This window comes from Mixophyes fleayi, unplaced genomic scaffold (assembly GCF_038048845.1).
Source record: "Mixophyes fleayi isolate aMixFle1 unplaced genomic scaffold, aMixFle1.hap1 Scaffold_1624, whole genome shotgun sequence".
Classification (NCBI taxonomy): Eukaryota; Metazoa; Chordata; class Amphibia; order Anura; family Limnodynastidae; genus Mixophyes; species Mixophyes fleayi.
This window is the reverse complement of record NW_027446002.1, coordinates 93,992-112,921: the sequence shown is the minus strand read 5'-3', so window position 1 is coordinate 112,921 and position 18,930 is coordinate 93,992. Positions and strand designations below refer to the sequence as shown.

Here is an 18,930-nt window from a genome sequence, read left to right as displayed (position 1 = left end):
TGTACTTCCAGGACCGGTGCACTTCTCTTATCCAGTTATCCAAAAATAGAATCATGTCTCTTTTCAGCAACAAAAATCCATAAGAACAGATTTTTGTCTCCTGTGTCTTATTTCGTGTCAATTTATTGTGTCTTTTTGTTGTTTTGTTTCTTATCTCTCTTAGCAAACAAGCATTTGCAGATAAGAAGACCCTTTTCTTTGTCCAAAAGGATTACTGCATTGATCCAATTATTTCTTTAATGGAGCAACTTGTGATTTGCTAATTCAATTGGATCTCCGAATGAATGAAACTATTAATCTGACGTAGTGTGTCTCCCTCTTGTGGACCCAGTGACGGAATAAAGGCAAGTGAGGATTATGACACACCTTTTAGAACCCTGCTGTTGCAGCATGCAGCTTCCTTGTCTATTTACTTGCCGGTGGCCCGAGAAACAATTGTGATGCACCTTGAAGTGCTGTTTCTGTGACATGCTGTGAATATTCCGAAAGAAGCTGGGCAGACAGTGTGATTAATTGCCTGGGGAGACGAGGACGGAACGGCAGGCCGACTAATCAGCGGGCGTCGTTGCACTTATGGTCAAGGGGAGGAGTTCATGCAAATTTTGCAGGCATCTCGTTTGAAAAGTCCTCGGCTCATGTGCGTGCCTTTGCAGACAGAGAGGTGTAAAGAGGGTCCCAGTGAAGGTGTCAGGCTTTTCAGGCTAGTCGGGCCTAGAATGTGCAGCAATGGAGTGTTGTGGGCCGCCGCTAAATAAAGTATACGGCGTGTGGCGTGGCTGTCTCCTACAGTTGTCAGGCCTAGCCTGAGAAGCGGGCGCTTTCCTGGGTCCCATTTCGGGTTATCGCTTCTCGGCCTTTTGGCTAAGATCAAGTGTAGTATCTGTTCTTATCAGTTTAATATCTGATACGCCCCCTATCTGGGGGCCATATATTAAATGGATTTTTAGAACAGGGAGATGGAAGAAGAGCTTGCTCTGTCCACTCCACGCATTGACCTGGTATTGCAGTACTTCCAGGACCGGTGCACTTCTCTTATCCAGTTATCCAAAAATAGAATCATGTCTCTTTTCAGCAACAAAAATCCATAAGAACAGATTTTTGTCTCCTGTGTCTTATTTCGTGTCAATTTATTGTGTCTTTTTGTTGTTTTGTTTCTTATCTCTCTTAGCAAACAAGCATTTGCAGATAAGAAGACCCTTTTCTTTGTCCAAAAGGATTACTGCATTGATCCAATTATTTCTTTAATGGAGCAACTTGTGATTTGCTAATTCAATTGGATCTCCGAATGAATGAAACTATTAATCTGACGTAGTGTGTCTCCCTCTTGTGGACCCAGTGACGGAATAAAGGCAAGTGAGGATTATGACACACCTTTTAGAACCCTGCTGTTGCAGCATGCAGCTTCCTTGTCTATTTACTTGCCGGTGGCCCGAGAAACAATTGTGATGCACCTTGAAGTGCTGTTTCTGTGACATGCTGTGAATATTCCGAAAGAAGCTGGGCAGACAGTGTGATTAATTGCCTGGGGAGACGAGGACGGAACGGCAGGCCGACTAATCAGCGGGCGTCGTTGCACTTATGGTCAAGGGGAGGAGTTCATGCAAATTTTGCAGGCATCTCGTTTGAAAAGTCCTCGGCTCATGTGCGTGCCTTTGCAGACAGAGAGGTGTAAAGAGGGTCCCAGTGAAGGTGTCAGGCTTTTCAGGCTAGTCGGGCCTAGAATGTGCAGCAATGGAGTGTTGTGGGCCGCCGCTAAATAAAGTATACGGCGTGTGGCGTGGCTGTCTCCTACAGTTGTCAGGCCTAGCCTGAGAAGCGGGCGCTTTCCTGGGTCCCATTTCGGGTTATCGCTTCTCGGCCTTTTGGCTAAGATCAAGTGTAGTATCTGTTCTTATCAGTTTAATATCTGATACGCCCCCTATCTGGGGGCCATATATTAAATGGATTTTTAGAACAGGGAGATGGAAGAAGAGCTTGCTCTGTCCACTCCACGCATTGACCTGGTATTGCAGTACTTCCAGGACCGGTGCACTTCTCTTATCCAGTTATCCAAAAATAGAATCATGTCTCTTTTCAGCAACAAAAATCCATAAGAACAGATTTTTGTCTCCTGTGTCTTATTTCGTGTCAATTTATTGTGTCTTTTTGTTGTTTTGTTTCTTATCTCTCTTAGCAAACAAGCATTTGCAGATAAGAAGACCCTTTTCTTTGTCCAAAAGGATTACTGCATTGATCCAATTATTTCTTTAATGGAGCAACTTGTGATTTGCTAATTCAATTGGATCTCCGAATGAATGAAACTATTAATCTGACGTAGTGTGTCTCCCTCTTGTGGACCCAGTGACGGAATAAAGGCAAGTGAGGATTATGACACACCTTTTAGAACCCTGCTGTTGCAGCATGCAGCTTCCTTGTCTATTTACTTGCCGGTGGCCCGAGAAACAATTGTGATGCACCTTGAAGTGCTGTTTCTGTGACATGCTGTGAATATTCCGAAAGAAGCTGGGCAGACAGTGTGATTAATTGCCTGGGGAGACGAGGACGGAACGGCAGGCCGACTAATCAGCGGGCGTCGTTGCACTTATGGTCAAGGGGAGGAGTTCATGCAAATTTTGCAGGCATCTCGTTTGAAAAGTCCTCGGCTCATGTGCGTGCCTTTGCAGACAGAGAGGTGTAAAGAGGGTCCCAGTGAAGGTGTCAGGCTTTTCAGGCTAGTCGGGCCTAGAATGTGCAGCAATGGAGTGTTGTGGGCCGCCGCTAAATAAAGTATACGGCGTGTGGCGTGGCTGTCTCCTACAGTTGTCAGGCCTAGCCTGAGAAGCGGGCGCTTTCCTGGGTCCCATTTCGGGTTATCGCTTCTCGGCCTTTTGGCTAAGATCAAGTGTAGTATCTGTTCTTATCAGTTTAATATCTGATACGCCCCCTATCTGGGGGCCATATATTAAATGGATTTTTAGAACAGGGAGATGGAAGAAGAGCTTGCTCTGTCCACTCCACGCATTGACCTGGTATTGCAGTACTTCCAGGACCGGTGCACTTCTCTTATCCAGTTATCCAAAAATAGAATCATGTCTCTTTTCAGCAACAAAAATCCATAAGAACAGATTTTTGTCTCCTGTGTCTTATTTCGTGTCAATTTATTGTGTCTTTTTGTTGTTTTGTTTCTTATCTCTCTTAGCAAACAAGCATTTGCAGATAAGAAGACCCTTTTCTTTGTCCAAAAGGATTACTGCATTGATCCAATTATTTCTTTAATGGAGCAACTTGTGATTTGCTAATTCAATTGGATCTCCGAATGAATGAAACTATTAATCTGACGTAGTGTGTCTCCCTCTTGTGGACCCAGTGACGGAATAAAGGCAAGTGAGGATTATGACACACCTTTTAGAACCCTGCTGTTGCAGCATGCAGCTTCCTTGTCTATTTACTTGCCGGTGGCCCGAGAAACAATTGTGATGCACCTTGAAGTGCTGTTTCTGTGACATGCTGTGAATATTCCGAAAGAAGCTGGGCAGACAGTGTGATTAATTGCCTGGGGAGACGAGGACGGAACGGCAGGCCGACTAATCAGCGGGCGTCGTTGCACTTATGGTCAAGGGGAGGAGTTCATGCAAATTTTGCAGGCATCTCGTTTGAAAAGTCCTCGGCTCATGTGCGTGCCTTTGCAGACAGAGAGGTGTAAAGAGGGTCCCAGTGAAGGTGTCAGGCTTTTCAGGCTAGTCGGGCCTAGAATGTTCAGCAATGGAGTGTTGTGGGCCGCCGCTAAATAAAGTATACGGCGTGTGGCGTGGCTGTCTCCTACAGTTGTCAGGCCTAGCCTGAGAAGCGGGCGCTTTCCTGGGTCCCATTTCGGGTTATCGCTTCTCGGCCTTTTGGCTAAGATCAAGTGTAGTATCTGTTCTTATCAGTTTAATATCTGATACGCCCCCTATCTGGGGGCCATATATTAAATGGATTTTTAGAACAGGGAGATGGAAGAAGAGCTTGCTCTGTCCACTCCACGCATTGACCTGGTATTGCAGTACTTCCAGGACCGGTGCACTTCTCTTATCCAGTTATCCAAAAATAGAATCATGTCTCTTTTCAGCAACAAAAATCCATAAGAACAGATTTTTGTCTCCTGTGTCTTATTTCGTGTCAATTTATTGTGTCTTTTTGTTGTTTTGTTTCTTATCTCTCTTAGCAAACAAGCATTTGCAGATAAGAAGACCCTTTTCTTTGTCCAAAAGGATTACTGCATTGATCCAATTATTTCTTTAATGGAGCAACTTGTGATTTGCTAATTCAATTGGATCTCCGAATGAATGAAACTATTAATCTGACGTAGTGTGTCTCCCTCTTGTGGACCCAGTGACGGAATAAAGGCAAGTGAGGATTATGACACACCTTTTAGAACCCTGCTGTTGCAGCATGCAGCTTCCTTGTCTATTTACTTGCCGGTGGCCCGAGAAACAATTGTGATGCACCTTGAAGTGCTGTTTCTGTGACATGCTGTGAATATTCCGAAAGAAGCTGGGCAGACAGTGTGATTAATTGCCTGGGGAGACGAGGACGGAACGGCAGGCCGACTAATCAGCGGGCGTCGTTGCACTTATGGTCAAGGGGAGGAGTTCATGCAAATTTTGCAGGCATCTCGTTTGAAAAGTCCTCGGCTCATGTGCGTGCCTTTGCAGACAGAGAGGTGTAAAGAGGGTCCCAGTGAAGGTGTCAGGCTTTTCAGGCTAGTCGGGCCTAGAATGTGCAGCAATGGAGTGTTGTGGGCCGCCGCTTAAATAAAGTATACGGCGTGTGGCGTGGCTGTCTCCTACAGTTGTCAGGCCTAGCCTGAGAAGCGGGCGCTTTCCTGGGTCCCATTTCGGGTTATCGCTTCTCGGCCTTTTGGCTAAGATCAAGTGTAGTATCTGTTCTTATCAGTTTAATATCTGATACGCCCCCTATCTGGGGGCCATATATTAAATGGATTTTTAGAACAGGGAGATGGAAGAAGAGCTTGCTCTGTCCACTCCACGCATTGACCTGGTATTGCAGTACTTCCAGGACCGGTGCACTTCTCTTATCCAGTTATCCAAAAATAGAATCATGTCTCTTTTCAGCAACAAAAATCCATAAGAACAGATTTTTGTCTCCTGTGTCTTATTTCGTGTCAATTTATTGTGTCTTTTTGTTGTTTTGTTTCTTATCTCTCTTAGCAAACAAGCATTTGCAGATAAGAAGACCCTTTTCTTTGTCCAAAAGGATTACTGCATTGATCCAATTATTTCTTTAATGGAGCAACTTGTGATTTGCTAATTCAATTGGATCTCCGAATGAATGAAACTATTAATCTGACGTAGTGTGTCTCCCTCTTGTGGACCCAGTGACGGAATAAAGGCAAGTGAGGATTATGACACACCTTTTAGAACCCTGCTGTTGCAGCATGCAGCTTCCTTGTCTATTTACTTGCCGGTGGCCCGAGAAACAATTGTGATGCACCTTGAAGTGCTGTTTCTGTGACATGCTGTGAATATTCCGAAAGAAGCTGGGCAGACAGTGTGATTAATTGCCTGGGGAGACGAGGACGGAACGGCAGGCCGACTAATCAGCGGGCGTCGTTGCACTTATGGTCAAGGGGAGGAGTTCATGCAAATTTTGCAGGCATCTCGTTTGAAAAGTCCTCGGCTCATGTGCGTGCCTTTGCAGACAGAGAGGTGTAAAGAGGGTCCCAGTGAAGGTGTCAGGCTTTTCAGGCTAGTCGGGCCTAGAATGTGCAGCAATGGAGTGTTGTGGGCCGCCGCTAAATAAAGTATACGGCGTGTGGCGTGGCTGTCTCCTACAGTTGTCAGGCCTAGCCTGAGAAGCGGGCGCTTTCCTGGGTCCCATTTCGGGTTATCGCTTCTCGGCCTTTTGGCTAAGATCAAGTGTAGTATCTGTTCTTATCAGTTTAATATCTGATACGCCCCCTATCTGGGGGCCATATATTAAATGGATTTTTAGAACAGGGAGATGGAAGAAGAGCTTGCTCTGTCCACTCCACGCATTGACCTGGTATTGCAGTACTTCCAGGACCGGTGCACTTCTCTTATCCAGTTATCCAAAAATAGAATCATGTCTCTTTTCAGCAACAAAAATCCATAAGAACAGATTTTTGTCTCCTGTGTCTTATTTCGTGTCAATTTATTGTGTCTTTTTGTTGTTTTGTTTCTTATCTCTCTTAGCAAACAAGCATTTGCAGATAAGAAGACCCTTTTCTTTGTCCAAAAGGATTACTGCATTGATCCAATTATTTCTTTAATGGAGCAACTTGTGATTTGCTAATTCAATTGGATCTCCGAATGAATGAAACTATTAATCTGACGTAGTGTGTCTCCCTCTTGTGGACCCAGTGACGGAATAAAGGCAAGTGAGGATTATGACACACCTTTAGAACCCTGCTGTTGCAGCATGCAGCTTCCTTGTCTATTTACTTGCCGGTGGCCCGAGAAACAATTGTGATGCACCTTGAAGTGCTGTTTCTGTGACATGCTGTGAATATTCCGAAAGAAGCTGGGCAGACAGTGTGATTAATTGCCTGGGGAGACGAGGACGGAACGGCAGGCCGACTAATCAGCGGGCGTCGTTGCACTTATGGTCAAGGGGAGGAGTTCATGCAAATTTTGCAGGCATCTCGTTTGAAAAGTCCTCGGCTCATGTGCGTGCCTTTGCAGACAGAGAGGTGTAAAGAGGGTCCCAGTGAAGGTGTCAGGCTTTTCAGGCTAGTCGGGCCTAGAATGTGCAGCAATGGAGTGTTGTGGGCCGCCGCTAAATAAAGTATACGGCGTGTGGCGTGGCTGTCTCCTACAGTTGTCAGGCCTAGCCTGAGAAGCGGGCGCTTTCCTGGGTCCCATTTCGGGTTATCGCTTCTCGGCCTTTTGGCTAAGATCAAGTGTAGTATCTGTTCTTATCAGTTTAATATCTGATACGCCCCCTATCTGGGGGCCATATATTAAATGGATTTTTAGAACAGGGAGATGGAAGAAGAGCTTGCTCTGTCCACTCCACGCATTGACCTGGTATTGCAGTACTTCCAGGACCGGTGCACTTCTCTTATCCAGTTATCCAAAAATAGAATCATGTCTCTTTTCAGCAACAAAAATCCATAAGAACAGATTTTTGTCTCCTGTGTCTTATTTCGTGTCAATTTATTGTGTCTTTTTGTTGTTTTGTTTCTTATCTCTCTTAGCAAACAAGCATTTGCAGATAAGAAGACCCTTTTCTTTGTCCAAAAGGATTACTGCATTGATCCAATTATTTCTTTAATGGAGCAACTTGTGATTTGCTAATTCAATTGGATCTCCGAATGAATGAAACTATTAATCTGACGTAGTGTGTCTCCCTCTTGTGGACCCAGTGACGGAATAAAGGCAAGTGAGGATTATGACACACCTTTTAGAACCCTGCTGTTGCAGCATGCAGCTTCCTTGTCTATTTACTTGCCGGTGGCCCGAGAAACAATTGTGATGCACCTTGAAGTGCTGTTTCTGTGACATGCTGTGAATATTCCGAAAGAAGCTGGGCAGACAGTGTGATTAATTGCCTGGGGAGACGAGGACGGAACGGCAGGCCGACTAATCAGCGGGCGTCGTTGCACTTATGGTCAAGGGGAGGAGTTCATGCAAATTTTGCAGGCATCTCGTTTGAAAAGTCCTCGGCTCATGTGCGTGCCTTTGCAGACAGAGAGGTGTAAAGAGGGTCCCAGTGAAGGTGTCAGGCTTTTCAGGCTAGTCGGGCCTAGAATGTGCAGCAATGGAGTGTTGTGGGCCGCCGCTAAATAAAGTATACGGCGTGTGGCGTGGCTGTCTCCTACAGTTGTCAGGCCTAGCCTGAGAAGCGGGCGCTTTCCTGGGTCCCATTTCGGGTTATCGCTTCTCGGCCTTTTGGCTAAGATCAAGTGTAGTATCTGTTCTTATCAGTTTAATATCTGATACGCCCCCTATCTGGGGGCCATATATTAAATGGATTTTTAGAACAGGGAGATGGAAGAAGAGCTTGCTCTGTCCACTCCACGCATTGACCTGGTATTGCAGTACTTCCAGGACCGGTGCACTTCTCTTATCCAGTTATCCAAAAATAGAATCATGTCTCTTTTCAGCAACAAAAATCCATAAGAACAGATTTTTGTCTCCTGTGTCTTATTTCGTGTCAATTTATTGTGTCTTTTTGTTGTTTTGTTTCTTATCTCTCTTAGCAAACAAGCATTTGCAGATAAGAAGACCCTTTTCTTTGTCCAAAAGGATTACTGCATTGATCCAATTATTTCTTTAATGGAGCAACTTGTGATTTGCTAATTCAATTGGATCTCCGAATGAATGAAACTATTAATCTGACGTAGTGTGTCTCCCTCTTGTGGACCCAGTGACGGAATAAAGGCAAGTGAGGATTATGACACACCTTTTAGAACCCTGCTGTTGCAGCATGCAGCTTCCTTGTCTATTTACTTGCCGGTGGCCCGAGAAACAATTGTGATGCACCTTGAAGTGCTGTTTCTGTGACATGCTGTGAATATTCCGAAAGAAGCTGGGCAGACAGTGTGATTAATTGCCTGGGGAGACGAGGACGGAACGGCAGGCCGACTAATCAGCGGGCGTCGTTGCACTTATGGTCAAGGGGAGGAGTTCATGCAAATTTTGCAGGCATCTCGTTTGAAAAGTCCTCGGCTCATGTGCGTGCCTTTGCAGACAGAGAGGTGTAAAGAGGGTCCCAGTGAAGGTGTCAGGCTTTTCAGGCTAGTCGGGCCTAGAATGTGCAGCAATGGAGTGTTGTGGGCCGCCGCTAAATAAAGTATACGGCGTGTGGCGTGGCTGTCTCCTACAGTTGTCAGGCCTAGCCTGAGAAGCGGGCGCTTTCCTGGGTCCCATTTCGGGTTATCGCTTCTCGGCCTTTTGGCTAAGATCAAGTGTAGTATCTGTTCTTATCAGTTTAATATCTGATACGCCCCCTATCTGGGGGCCATATATTAAATGGATTTTTAGAACAGGGAGATGGAAGAAGAGCTTGCTCTGTCCACTCCACGCATTGACCTGGTATTGCAGTACTTCCAGGACCGGTGCACTTCTCTTATCCAGTTATCCAAAAATAGAATCATGTCTCTTTTCAGCAACAAAAATCCATAAGAACAGATTTTTGTCTCCTGTGTCTTATTTCGTGTCAATTTATTGTGTCTTTTTGTTGTTTTGTTTCTTATCTCTCTTAGCAAACAAGCATTTGCAGATAAGAAGACCCTTTTCTTTGTCCAAAAGGATTACTGCATTGATCCAATTATTTCTTTAATGGAGCAACTTGTGATTTGCTAATTCAATTGGATCTCCGAATGAATGAAACTATTAATCTGACGTAGTGTGTCTCCCTCTTGTGGACCCAGTGACGGAATAAAGGCAAGTGAGGATTATGACACACCTTTTAGAACCCTGCTGTTGCAGCATGCAGCTTCCTTGTCTATTTACTTGCCGGTGGCCCGAGAAACAATTGTGATGCACCTTGAAGTGCTGTTTCTGTGACATGCTGTGAATATTCCGAAAGAAGCTGGGCAGACAGTGTGATTAATTGCCTGGGGAGACGAGGACGGAACGGCAGGCCGACTAATCAGCGGGCGTCGTTGCACTTATGGTCAAGGGGAGGAGTTCATGCAAATTTTGCAGGCATCTCGTTTGAAAAGTCCTCGGCTCATGTGCGTGCCTTTGCAGACAGAGAGGTGTAAAGAGGGTCCCAGTGAAGGTGTCAGGCTTTTCAGGCTAGTCGGGCCTAGAATGTGCAGCAATGGAGTGTTGTGGGCCGCCGCTAAATAAAGTATACGGCGTGTGGCGTGGCTGTCTCCTACAGTTGTCAGGCCTAGCCTGAGAAGCGGGCGCTTTCCTGGGTCCCATTTCGGGTTATCGCTTCTCGGCCTTTTGGCTAAGATCAAGTGTAGTATCTGTTCTTATCAGTTTAATATCTGATACGCCCCCTATCTGGGGGCCATATATTAAATGGATTTTTAGAACAGGGAGATGGAAGAAGAGCTTGCTCTGTCCACTCCACGCATTGACCTGGTATTGCAGTACTTCCAGGACCGGTGCACTTCTCTTATCCAGTTATCCAAAAATAGAATCATGTCTCTTTTCAGCAACAAAAATCCATAAGAACAGATTTTTGTCTCCTGTGTCTTATTTCGTGTCAATTTATTGTGTCTTTTTGTTGTTTTGTTTCTTATCTCTCTTAGCAAACAAGCATTTGCAGATAAGAAGACCCTTTTCTTTGTCCAAAAGGATTACTGCATTGATCCAATTATTTCTTTAATGGAGCAACTTGTGATTTGCTAATTCAATTGGATCTCCGAATGAATGAAACTATTAATCTGACGTAGTGTGTCTCCCTCTTGTGGACCCAGTGACGGAATAAAGGCAAGTGAGGATTATGACACACCTTTTAGAACCCTGCTGTTGCAGCATGCAGCTTCCTTGTCTATTTACTTGCCGGTGGCCCGAGAAACAATTGTGATGCACCTTGAAGTGCTGTTTCTGTGACATGCTGTGAATATTCCGAAAGAAGCTGGGCAGACAGTGTGATTAATTGCCTGGGGAGACGAGGACGGAACGGCAGGCCGACTAATCAGCGGGCGTCGTTGCACTTATGGTCAAGGGGAGGAGTTCATGCAAATTTTGCAGGCATCTCGTTTGAAAAGTCCTCGGCTCATGTGCGTGCCTTTGCAGACAGAGAGGTGTAAAGAGGGTCCCAGTGAAGGTGTCAGGCTTTTCAGGCTAGTCGGGCCTAGAATGTGCAGCAATGGAGTGTTGTGGGCCGCCGCTAAATAAAGTATACGGCGTGTGGCGTGGCTGTCTCCTACAGTTGTCAGGCCTAGCCTGAGAAGCGGGCGCTTTCCTGGGTCCCATTTCGGGTTATCGCTTCTCGGCCTTTTGGCTAAGATCAAGTGTAGTATCTGTTCTTATCAGTTTAATATCTGATACGCCCCCTATCTGGGGGCCATATATTAAATGGATTTTTAGAACAGGGAGATGGAAGAAGAGCTTGCTCTGTCCACTCCACGCATTGACCTGGTATTGCAGTACTTCCAGGACCGGTGCACTTCTCTTATCCAGTTATCCAAAAATAGAATCATGTCTCTTTTCAGCAACAAAAATCCATAAGAACAGATTTTTGTCTCCTGTGTCTTATTTCGTGTCAATTTATTGTGTCTTTTTGTTGTTTTGTTTCTTATCTCTCTTAGCAAACAAGCATTTGCAGATAAGAAGACCCTTTTCTTTGTCCAAAAGGATTACTGCATTGATCCAATTATTTCTTTAATGGAGCAACTTGTGATTTGCTAATTCAATTGGATCTCCGAATGAATGAAACTATTAATCTGACGTAGTGTGTCTCCCTCTTGTGGACCCAGTGACGGAATAAAGGCAAGTGAGGATTATGACACACCTTTTAGAACCCTGCTGTTGCAGCATGCAGCTTCCTTGTCTATTTACTTGCCGGTGGCCCGAGAAACAATTGTGATGCACCTTGAAGTGCTGTTTCTGTGACATGCTGTGAATATTCCGAAAGAAGCTGGGCAGACAGTGTGATTAATTGCCTGGGGAGACGAGGACGGAACGGCAGGCCGACTAATCAGCGGGCGTCGTTGCACTTATGGTCAAGGGGAGGAGTTCATGCAAATTTTGCAGGCATCTCGTTTGAAAAGTCCTCGGCTCATGTGCGTGCCTTTGCAGACAGAGAGGTGTAAAGAGGGTCCCAGTGAAGGTGTCAGGCTTTTCAGGCTAGTCGGGCCTAGAATGTGCAGCAATGGAGTGTTGTGGGCCGCCGCTAAATAAAGTATACGGCGTGTGGCGTGGCTGTCTCCTACAGTTGTCAGGCCTAGCCTGAGAAGCGGGCGCTTTCCTGGGTCCCATTTCGGGTTATCGCTTCTCGGCCTTTTGGCTAAGATCAAGTGTAGTATCTGTTCTTATCAGTTTAATATCTGATACGCCCCCTATCTGGGGGCCATATATTAAATGGATTTTTAGAACAGGGAGATGGAAGAAGAGCTTGCTCTGTCCACTCCACGCATTGACCTGGTATTGCAGTACTTCCAGGACCGGTGCACTTCTCTTATCCAGTTATCCAAAAATAGAATCATGTCTCTTTTCAGCAACAAAAATCCATAAGAACAGATTTTTGTCTCCTGTGTCTTATTTCGTGTCAATTTATTGTGTCTTTTTGTTGTTTTGTTTCTTATCTCTCTTAGCAAACAAGCATTTGCAGATAAGAAGACCCTTTTCTTTGTCCAAAAGGATTACTGCATTGATCCAATTATTTCTTTAATGGAGCAACTTGTGATTTGCTAATTCAATTGGATCTCCGAATGAATGAAACTATTAATCTGACGTAGTGTGTCTCCCTCTTGTGGACCCAGTGACGGAATAAAGGCAAGTGAGGATTATGACACACCTTTTAGAACCCTGCTGTTGCAGCATGCAGCTTCCTTGTCTATTTACTTGCCGGTGGCCCGAGAAACAATTGTGATGCACCTTGAAGTGCTGTTTCTGTGACATGCTGTGAATATTCCGAAAGAAGCTGGGCAGACAGTGTGATTAATTGCCTGGGGAGACGAGGACGGAACGGCAGGCCGACTAATCAGCGGGCGTCGTTGCACTTATGGTCAAGGGGAGGAGTTCATGCAAATTTTGCAGGCATCTCGTTTGAAAAGTCCTCGGCTCATGTGCGTGCCTTTGCAGACAGAGAGGTGTAAAGAGGGTCCCAGTGAAGGTGTCAGGCTTTTCAGGCTAGTCGGGCCTAGAATGTGCAGCAATGGAGTGTTGTGGGCCGCCGCTAAATAAAGTATACGGCGTGTGGCGTGGCTGTCTCCTACAGTTGTCAGGCCTAGCCTGAGAAGCGGGCGCTTTCCTGGGTCCCATTTCGGGTTATCGCTTCTCGGCCTTTTGGCTAAGATCAAGTGTAGTATCTGTTCTTATCAGTTTAATATCTGATACGCCCCCTATCTGGGGGCCATATATTAAATGGATTTTTAGAACAGGGAGATGGAAGAAGAGCTTGCTCTGTCCACTCCACGCATTGACCTGGTATTGCAGTACTTCCAGGACCGGTGCACTTCTCTTATCCAGTTATCCAAAAATAGAATCATGTCTCTTTTCAGCAACAAAAATCCATAAGAACAGATTTTTGTCTCCTGTGTCTTATTTCGTGTCAATTTATTGTGTCTTTTTGTTGTTTTGTTTCTTATCTCTCTTAGCAAACAAGCATTTGCAGATAAGAAGACCCTTTTCTTTGTCCAAAAGGATTACTGCATTGATCCAATTATTTCTTTAATGGAGCAACTTGTGATTTGCTAATTCAATTGGATCTCCGAATGAATGAAACTATTAATCTGACGTAGTGTGTCTCCCTCTTGTGGACCCAGTGACGGAATAAAGGCAAGTGAGGATTATGACACACCTTTTAGAACCCTGCTGTTGCAGCATGCAGCTTCCTTGTCTATTTACTTGCCGGTGGCCCGAGAAACAATTGTGATGCACCTTGAAGTGCTGTTTCTGTGACATGCTGTGAATATTCCGAAAGAAGCTGGGCAGACAGTGTGATTAATTGCCTGGGGAGACGAGGACGGAACGGCAGGCCGACTAATCAGCGGGCGTCGTTGCACTTATGGTCAAGGGGAGGAGTTCATGCAAATTTTGCAGGCATCTCGTTTGAAAAGTCCTCGGCTCATGTGCGTGCCTTTGCAGACAGAGAGGTGTAAAGAGGGTCCCAGTGAAGGTGTCAGGCTTTTCAGGCTAGTCGGGCCTAGAATGTGCAGCAATGGAGTGTTGTGGGCCGCCGCTAAATAAAGTATACGGCGTGTGGCGTGGCTGTCTCCTACAGTTGTCAGGCCTAGCCTGAGAAGCGGGCGCTTTCCTGGGTCCCATTTCGGGTTATCGCTTCTCGGCCTTTTGGCTAAGATCAAGTGTAGTATCTGTTCTTATCCGGCCCAGGGTGAAGCTCCGGCGGATCTCAGGGGCAAAATGGGTCCCCTAGTGTGGCAGGCCAAGGGGGCCCATACTAGCCCAGCCACCCGGCTGGGGCCGTACCCACTCGGCTTGAGTCCTGGGTGAAGCTCCGGCAGATCCCAGGGACTAATGGGGCCCTCCTAGCTTTGCGGCGACGAGGGTCCAACCCTGCCCAGCCACCCGGCTGGGGCCGTACCCACTCGGCATGAGTCCTGGGTGAAGCTCCGGCAGATCCCAGGGACTAATGGGGCCCTCCTAGCTTCGCGGCGACGAGGGTCCAACCCCGCCCAGCCACCCGGCTGGGGCCGTACCCAATCGGCACACCGAGCACTGGGTGAAGCTTCGGCGGATCCCAGGGGCTAAGAGGCTCCCCTAGCTTTGCGGCGAAGGGAGTCAGACGACCCCGGCCCCTAAGTGACCTTTTTGGTTCTGGGGGTCGAGGACCAGGGTCCTTCCTCTCCGGAGGGAGGACCACGCACCGAAAACTCTTGTGCATGTTTTTTGGGTATTTACTCATTTTTTTCGTGCACAAGGGACGAGCTCAAGGCTTTAAATAAAAAAAAAAAAAAAAAAAAATCTGTTCTTATCAGTTTAATATCTGATACGCCCCCTATCTGGGGGCCATATATTAAATGGATTTTTAGAACAGGGAGATGGAAGAAGAGCTTGCTCTGTCCACTCCACGCATTGACCTGGTATTGCAGTACTTCCAGGACCGGTGCACTTCTCTTATCCAGTTATCCAAAAATAGAATCATGTCTCTTTTCAGCAACAAAAATCCATAAGAACAGATTTTTGTCTCCTGTGTCTTATTTCGTGTCAATTTATTGTGTCTTTTTGTTGTTTTGTTTCTTATCTCTCTTAGCAAACAAGCATTTGCAGATAAGAAGACCCTTTTCTTTGTCCAAAAGGATTACTGCATTGATCCAATTATTTCTTTAATGGAGCAACTTGTGATTTGCTAATTCAATTGGATCTCCGAATGAATGAAACTATTAATCTGACGTAGTGTGTCTCCCTCTTGTGGACCCAGTGACGGAATAAAGGCAAGTGAGGATTATGACACACCTTTTAGAACCCTGCTGTTGCAGCATGCAGCTTCCTTGTCTATTTACTTGCCGGTGGCCCGAGAAACAATTGTGATGCACCTTGAAGTGCTGTTTCTGTGACATGCTGTGAATATTCCGAAAGAAGCTGGGCAGACAGTGTGATTAATTGCCTGGGGAGACGAGGACGGAACGGCAGGCCGACTAATCAGCGGGCGTCGTTGCACTTATGGTCAAGGGGAGGAGTTCATGCAAATTTTGCAGGCATCTCGTTTGAAAAGTCCTCGGCTCATGTGCGTGCCTTTGCAGACAGAGAGGTGTAAAGAGGGTCCCAGTGAAGGTGTCAGGCTTTTCAGGCTAGTCGGGCCTAGAATGTGCAGCAATGGAGTGTTGTGGGCCGCCGCTAAATAAAGTATACGGCGTGTGGCGTGGCTGTCTCCTACAGTTGTCAGGCCTAGCCTGAGAAGCGGGCGCTTTCCTGGGTCCCATTTCGGGTTATCGCTTCTCGGCCTTTTGGCTAAGATCAAGTGTAGTATCTGTTCTTATCAGTTTAATATCTGATACGCCCCCTATCTGGGGGCCATATATTAAATGGATTTTTAGAACAGGGAGATGGAAGAAGAGCTTGCTCTGTCCACTCCACGCATTGACCTGGTATTGCAGTACTTCCAGGACCGGTGCACTTCTCTTATCCAGTTATCCAAAAATAGAATCATGTCTCTTTTCAGCAACAAAAATCCATAAGAACAGATTTTTGTCTCCTGTGTCTTATTTCGTGTCAATTTATTGTGTCTTTTTGTTGTTTTGTTTCTTATCTCTCTTAGCAAACAAGCATTTGCAGATAAGAAGACCCTTTTCTTTGTCCAAAAGGATTACTGCATTGATCCAATTATTTCTTTAATGGAGCAACTTGTGATTTGCTAATTCAATTGGATCTCCGAATGAATGAAACTATTAATCTGACGTAGTGTGTCTCCCTCTTGTGGACCCAGTGACGGAATAAAGGCAAGTGAGGATTATGACACACCTTTTAGAACCCTGCTGTTGCAGCATGCAGCTTCCTTGTCTATTTACTTGCCGGTGGCCCGAGAAACAATTGTGATGCACCTTGAAGTGCTGTTTCTGTGACATGCTGTGAATATTCCGAAAGAAGCTGGGCAGACAGTGTGATTAATTGCCTGGGGAGACGAGGACGGAACGGCAGGCCGACTAATCAGCGGGCGTCGTTGCACTTATGGTCAAGGGGAGGAGTTCATGCAAATTTTGCAGGCATCTCGTTTGAAAAGTCCTCGGCTCATGTGCGTGCCTTTGCAGACAGAGAGGTGTAAAGAGGGTCCCAGTGAAGGTGTCAGGCTTTTCAGGCTAGTCGGGCCTAGAATGTGCAGCAATGGAGTGTTGTGGGCCGCCGCTAAATAAAGTATACGGCGTGTGGCGTGGCTGTCTCCTACAGTTGTCAGGCCTAGCCTGAGAAGCGGGCGCTTTCCTGGGTCCCATTTCGGGTTATCGCTTCTCGGCCTTTTGGCTAAGATCAAGTGTAGTATCTGTTCTTATCAGTTTAATATCTGATACGCCCCCTATCTGGGGGCCATATATTAAATGGATTTTTAGAACAGGGAGATGGAAGAAGAGCTTGCTCTGTCCACTCCACGCATTGACCTGGTATTGCAGTACTTCCAGGACCGGTGCACTTCTCTTATCCAGTTATCCAAAAATAGAATCATGTCTCTTTTCAGCAACAAAAATCCATAAGAACAGATTTTTGTCTCCTGTGTCTTATTTCGTGTCAATTTATTGTGTCTTTTTGTTGTTTTGTTTCTTATCTCTCTTAGCAAACAAGCATTTGCAGATAAGAAGACCCTTTTCTTTGTCCAAAAGGATTACTGCATTGATCCAATTATTTCTTTAATGGAGCAACTTGTGATTTGCTAATTCAATTGGATCTCCGAATGAATGAAACTATTAATCTGACGTAGTGTGTCTCCCTCTTGTGGACCCAGTGACGGAATAAAGGCAAGTGAGGATTATGACACACCTTTTAGAACCCTGCTGTTGCAGCATGCAGCTTCCTTGTCTATTTACTTGCCGGTGGCCCGAGAAACAATTGTGATGCACCTTGAAGTGCTGTTTCTGTGACATGCTGTGAATATTCCGAAAGAAGCTGGGCAGACAGTGTGATTAATTGCCTGGGGAGACGAGGACGGAACGGCAGGCCGACTAATCAGCGGGCGTCGTTGCACTTATGGTCAAGGGGAGGAGTTCATGCAAATTTTGCAGGCATCTCGTTTGAAAAGTCCTCGGCTCATGTGCGTGCCTTTGCAGACAGAGAGGTGTAAAGAGGGTCCCAGTGAAGGTGTCAGGCTTTTCAGGCTAGTCGGGCCTAGAATGTGCAGCAATGGAGTGTTGTGGGCCGCCGCTAAATAAAGTATACGGCGTGTGGCGTGGCTGTCTCCTACAGTTGTCAGGCCTAGCCTGAGAAGCGGGCGCTTTCCTGGGTCCCATTTCGGGTTATCGCTTCTCGGCCTTTTGGCTAAGATCAAGTGTAGTATCTGTTCTTATCAGTTTAATATCTGATACGCCCCCTATCTGGGGGCCATATATTAAATGGATTTTTAGAACAGGGAGATGGAAGAAGAGCTTGCTCTGTCCACTCCACGCATTGACCTGGTATTGCAGTACTTCCAGGACCGGTGCACTTCTCTTATCCAGTTATCCAAAAATAGAATCATGTCTCTTTTCAGCAACAAAAATCCATAAGAACAGATTTTTGTCTCCTGTGTCTTATTTCGTGTCAATTTATTGTGTCTTTTTGTTGTTTTGTTTCTTATCTCTCTTAGCAAACAAGCATTTGCAGATAAGAAGACCCTTTTCTTTGTCCAAAAGGATTACTGCATTGATCCAATTATTTCTTTAATGGAGCAACTTGTGATTTGCTAATTCAATTGGATCTCCGAATGAATGAAACTATTAATCTGACGTAGTGTGTCTCCCTCTTGTGGACCCAGTGACGGAATAAAGGCAAGTGAGGATTATGACACACCTTTTAGAACCCTGCTGTTGCAGCATGCAGCTTCCTTGTCTATTTACTTGCCGGTGGCCCGAGAAACAATTGTGATGCACCTTGAAGTGCTGTTTCTGTGACATGCTGTGAATATTCCGAAAGAAGCTGGGCAGACAGTGTGATTAATTGCCTGGGGAGACGAGGACGGAACGGCAGGCCGACTAATCAGCGGGCGTCGTTGCACTTATGGTCAAGGGGAGGAGTTCATGCAAATTTTGCAGGCATCTCGTTTGAAAAGTCCTCGGCTCATGTGCGTGCCTTTGCAGACAGAGAGGTGTAAAGAGGGTCCCAGTGAAGGTGTCAGGCTTTTCAGGCTAGTCGGGCCTAGAATGTGCAGCAATGGAGTGTTGTGGGCCGCCGCTAAATAAAGTATACGGCGTGTGGCGTGGCTGTCTCCTACAGTTGTCAGGCCTAGCCTGAGAAGCGGGCGCTTTCCTGGGTCCCATTTCGGGTTATCGCTTCTCGGCCTTTTGGCTAAGATCAAGTGTAGTATCTGTTCTTATCAGTTTAATATCTGATACGCCCCCTATCTGGGGGCCATATATTAAATGGATTTTTAGAACAGGGAGATGGAAGAAGAGCTTGCTCTGTCCACTCCACGCATTGACCTGGTATTGCAGTACTTCCAGGACCGGTGCACTTCTCTTATCCAGTTATCCAAAAATAGAATCATGTCTCTTTTCAGCAACAAAAATCCATAAGAACAGATTTTTGTCTCCTGTGTCTTATTTCGTGTCAATTTATTGTGTCTTTTGTTGTTTTGTTTCTTATCTCTCTTAGCAAACAAGCATTTGCAGATAAGAAGACCCTTTTCTTTGTCCAAAAGGATTACTGCATTGATCCAATT

At 45.8% G+C, this 18,930-nt stretch overlaps 17 non-coding genes and 2 pseudogenes across 17 annotated transcripts; all 19 read left to right on the top strand.

Moving 5' to 3' along the window:
• Window positions 1–841: 841 nt before the first annotated feature.
• Window positions 842–1,032, top strand: LOC142115287 (U2 spliceosomal RNA). The gene has a single exon (XR_012682144.1). It is a non-coding gene; the product is annotated as a U2 spliceosomal RNA (small nuclear RNA).
• Window positions 1,033–1,846: 814 nt separating this feature from the next.
• On the top strand, window positions 1,847–2,037 carry LOC142115286 (U2 spliceosomal RNA). Its single transcript, XR_012682143.1, has one exon. It is a non-coding gene; the product is annotated as a U2 spliceosomal RNA (small nuclear RNA).
• Window positions 2,038–2,851: 814 nt separating this feature from the next.
• On the top strand, window positions 2,852–3,042 carry LOC142115285 (U2 spliceosomal RNA). Its single transcript, XR_012682141.1, has one exon. It is a non-coding gene; the product is annotated as a U2 spliceosomal RNA (small nuclear RNA).
• Window positions 3,043–3,856: 814 nt separating this feature from the next.
• Window positions 3,857–4,047, top strand: LOC142115284 (U2 spliceosomal RNA). Its single transcript, XR_012682140.1, has one exon. It is a non-coding gene; the product is annotated as a U2 spliceosomal RNA (small nuclear RNA).
• An 815-nt stretch (window positions 4,048–4,862) lies between these two features.
• LOC142115282 (U2 spliceosomal RNA) lies at window positions 4,863–5,053 on the top strand. The gene has a single exon (XR_012682138.1). It is a non-coding gene; the product is annotated as a U2 spliceosomal RNA (small nuclear RNA).
• An 814-nt stretch (window positions 5,054–5,867) lies between these two features.
• Window positions 5,868–6,058, top strand: LOC142115281 (U2 spliceosomal RNA). Its single transcript, XR_012682137.1, has one exon. It is a non-coding gene; the product is annotated as a U2 spliceosomal RNA (small nuclear RNA).
• An 813-nt stretch (window positions 6,059–6,871) lies between these two features.
• On the top strand, window positions 6,872–7,062 carry LOC142115279 (U2 spliceosomal RNA). The gene has a single exon (XR_012682136.1). It is a non-coding gene; the product is annotated as a U2 spliceosomal RNA (small nuclear RNA).
• An 814-nt stretch (window positions 7,063–7,876) lies between these two features.
• On the top strand, window positions 7,877–8,067 carry LOC142115278 (U2 spliceosomal RNA). The gene has a single exon (XR_012682135.1). It is a non-coding gene; the product is annotated as a U2 spliceosomal RNA (small nuclear RNA).
• Window positions 8,068–8,881: 814 nt separating this feature from the next.
• LOC142115277 (U2 spliceosomal RNA) lies at window positions 8,882–9,072 on the top strand. Its single transcript, XR_012682134.1, has one exon. It is a non-coding gene; the product is annotated as a U2 spliceosomal RNA (small nuclear RNA).
• An 814-nt stretch (window positions 9,073–9,886) lies between these two features.
• On the top strand, window positions 9,887–10,077 carry LOC142115276 (U2 spliceosomal RNA). The gene has a single exon (XR_012682133.1). It is a non-coding gene; the product is annotated as a U2 spliceosomal RNA (small nuclear RNA).
• An 814-nt stretch (window positions 10,078–10,891) lies between these two features.
• Window positions 10,892–11,082, top strand: LOC142115275 (U2 spliceosomal RNA). The gene has a single exon (XR_012682132.1). It is a non-coding gene; the product is annotated as a U2 spliceosomal RNA (small nuclear RNA).
• An 814-nt stretch (window positions 11,083–11,896) lies between these two features.
• Window positions 11,897–12,087, top strand: LOC142115274 (U2 spliceosomal RNA). The gene has a single exon (XR_012682131.1). It is a non-coding gene; the product is annotated as a U2 spliceosomal RNA (small nuclear RNA).
• An 814-nt stretch (window positions 12,088–12,901) lies between these two features.
• Window positions 12,902–13,092, top strand: LOC142115273 (U2 spliceosomal RNA). Its single transcript, XR_012682130.1, has one exon. It is a non-coding gene; the product is annotated as a U2 spliceosomal RNA (small nuclear RNA).
• An 814-nt stretch (window positions 13,093–13,906) lies between these two features.
• LOC142115301 (U2 spliceosomal RNA) lies at window positions 13,907–14,064 on the top strand (annotated as a pseudogene).
• A 430-nt stretch (window positions 14,065–14,494) lies between these two features.
• On the top strand, window positions 14,495–14,708 carry LOC142115296 (U2 spliceosomal RNA; annotated as a pseudogene).
• Window positions 14,709–15,522: 814 nt separating this feature from the next.
• LOC142115272 (U2 spliceosomal RNA) lies at window positions 15,523–15,713 on the top strand. Its single transcript, XR_012682129.1, has one exon. It is a non-coding gene; the product is annotated as a U2 spliceosomal RNA (small nuclear RNA).
• Window positions 15,714–16,527: 814 nt separating this feature from the next.
• LOC142115270 (U2 spliceosomal RNA) lies at window positions 16,528–16,718 on the top strand. The gene has a single exon (XR_012682127.1). It is a non-coding gene; the product is annotated as a U2 spliceosomal RNA (small nuclear RNA).
• Window positions 16,719–17,532: 814 nt separating this feature from the next.
• Window positions 17,533–17,723, top strand: LOC142115268 (U2 spliceosomal RNA). The gene has a single exon (XR_012682126.1). It is a non-coding gene; the product is annotated as a U2 spliceosomal RNA (small nuclear RNA).
• Window positions 17,724–18,537: 814 nt separating this feature from the next.
• On the top strand, window positions 18,538–18,728 carry LOC142115267 (U2 spliceosomal RNA). Its single transcript, XR_012682125.1, has one exon. It is a non-coding gene; the product is annotated as a U2 spliceosomal RNA (small nuclear RNA).
• Window positions 18,729–18,930: the final 202 nt, after the last annotated feature.